The 2,148-nt window shown below is 27.3% G+C and overlaps 1 non-coding gene across 1 annotated transcript; it reads right to left on the reverse strand.

The window, feature by feature from the left end:
• Nucleotides 1-1,459: 1,459 nt before the first annotated feature.
• On the reverse strand, nt 1,460-1,577 carry LOC149416006 (U5 spliceosomal RNA). The gene has a single exon (XR_016303748.1). It is a non-coding gene; the product is annotated as a U5 spliceosomal RNA (small nuclear RNA).
• Between the last annotated feature and the right edge of the window lie 571 nt (nt 1,578-2,148).

The raw sequence follows: 2,148 nt of genomic DNA on the forward strand, positions 1-2,148 counted from the left end.
ATTATAAAAACACAGTAGATAGGGCAATATAAGTATATCTTTTTAATAATTATAATTAACTCACAAAAAATGCCAAAATTTACTGAAATGCAAAAATGAATTCTTTATCATAATTTAAAACTGGAATAAATAAAATTGCACATATCCGTACTAAATATTTGCTTTACTTTTAATGCTAGTTTAAATTGCATCTCACTATACATAAATCATGTTTTTCTCATAAAAATCAACCTCAATAGGACTCAGCTTGTATCGAGGTTAACATTTGAGTGAAACAAACATTAAGTAATACTACATACAAACACAAAATATTTCTAAAAGAAAGCAAAAATTTGTATTATTACCAGATGGGTAATTTGACAGTATCTTGTAACAATATTTGAATCATGACTAATCATTATTCACAAGAAGAAACAAAGTATATAATAAAAACGGCTAAGGTGACATTCAGTTTTTAGAAAATGGGACTAAAATGTGGGTGGTTTATTTGTGTATAAAATCTTATTATTTAAGAAAGGACAAGGATGAAAAAATATTCAAACAATCGTCTGTCAATACAAACATCTTAAATAACTTTTTAAATGTAACAAAGAAATTGGTAGACTTGATATAATTTGGAAGAATATTAGACAGAAGTTGTGACTGATATAAATAGTTTCTCTAACCAAAAGAAGTTTTAGTATGTACCGCGACAAAGTTCAATGTAGAGCCAATTCTAGTTGCATGCGTTTGTTGTGTTCTTTCAGCAAATTTAATATTTATAAAAAATCGACAACTTATTTGAGTGATAGCTGTTTTACACACATAACATCACATTCCTCATAACGTCGGCCTACTGGCAAAGTCCACTAAGTCACTAAAACACAATCCTGAGATAATCGCATTTTAATATTTAGCGATTTTGGAAAGGCAAAGAGATATAAGTTGATGAATATCTCTAAAATATATATTTTTTAATATTTTATAATTTAGATTGAACCCTTAAGTACCTTATCAATACACAATATTAGTTGAAAGCAATAACAGCAACCTTTAATTAAAGATTTACAAAAAAATGAGCCGGACTTTTTACCGGTCAATAATGACGAGGAGTGTGCTTTGCTGGTTAAGATTATTGTCAAATTGTTGACTATAATGCTGCGAAATAACTTTAATATTATAATATTTAATTATTAAATACCAATTATTATTTCTTATAATCGTTTTTTTATTAAAATAATAATTATTTTAAATTATTGTTGTTACCTACTGAAATACAGATATTCAAAGCTACAAAAGAAATAATCACATAAAAGATATTATGACGAATATCAGAAATAAACAATGTGTGTGTTTAGATGAAATAAGAAAGATTATAAAAACATTAATCAACGTAAAAATAAGCAATATTTGTAATATTTAGTAGAAATAAATATGAAAACCAAGAATGCAATACAAATTAAAATATTTTTATTACAAATAAAAATAATAATAATTTAAAATAAATTGGTTTATAGACTCATTTGAGTGCTCCCCTCCACGGAAATCTTTAGTAAAAGGCGAAAGATTTATTCGTTATTGAAGGGAAACCAGAGTTTGGTAAATTTTAAATAATTTGGTCACATTGAAAATTATTTATTGATTTGGTTACTGGAATGTAGTAGTAAAGATACAATCATCTCCAAGTTGTTTTGCAAAATGACAATGTCATTTGCAACCAACGTAGATGAACAGGGGATTATTATGTCATCTGTACAGATGAACATGGATAGTCTAAGACCCCAAAAAACAAAAGCAGGTATTCCTAGACAGCGAATGAAATGGACGAACGATGTCAATATGTTCATTTTTCGTTCATATTTTTATGTAACCAAAGTAGAAACAGATATGTTGTCTTACAGGAAAAAATTACATTTACTTTTCTCACAAAATTATCCGATTGCCCAAGTAAGCGAACAAAGATTAGCAGACCAAAAGCGAGCTATTTTCAAAAATAATTTAATTTCTGTAGTCACATTAGAACAGATTAAAAGAGAAGTAGCAGATAGCTTGCAAAGGGGAAATAATTTAGAACAAATTAACACAAGTAATAATGTCATATCAGATGCATTGAATATAGATAGTTTGGATAATATTCTAGTCGAAACGTCCAATGATATTACAGTAGAT

This window comes from Hesperophylax consimilis, chromosome 17 (assembly GCF_061612785.1).
Source record: "Hesperophylax consimilis isolate HC1 chromosome 17, BYU_Hcon_1.0, whole genome shotgun sequence".
NCBI lineage: Eukaryota > Metazoa > Arthropoda > Insecta > Trichoptera > Limnephilidae > Hesperophylax > Hesperophylax consimilis.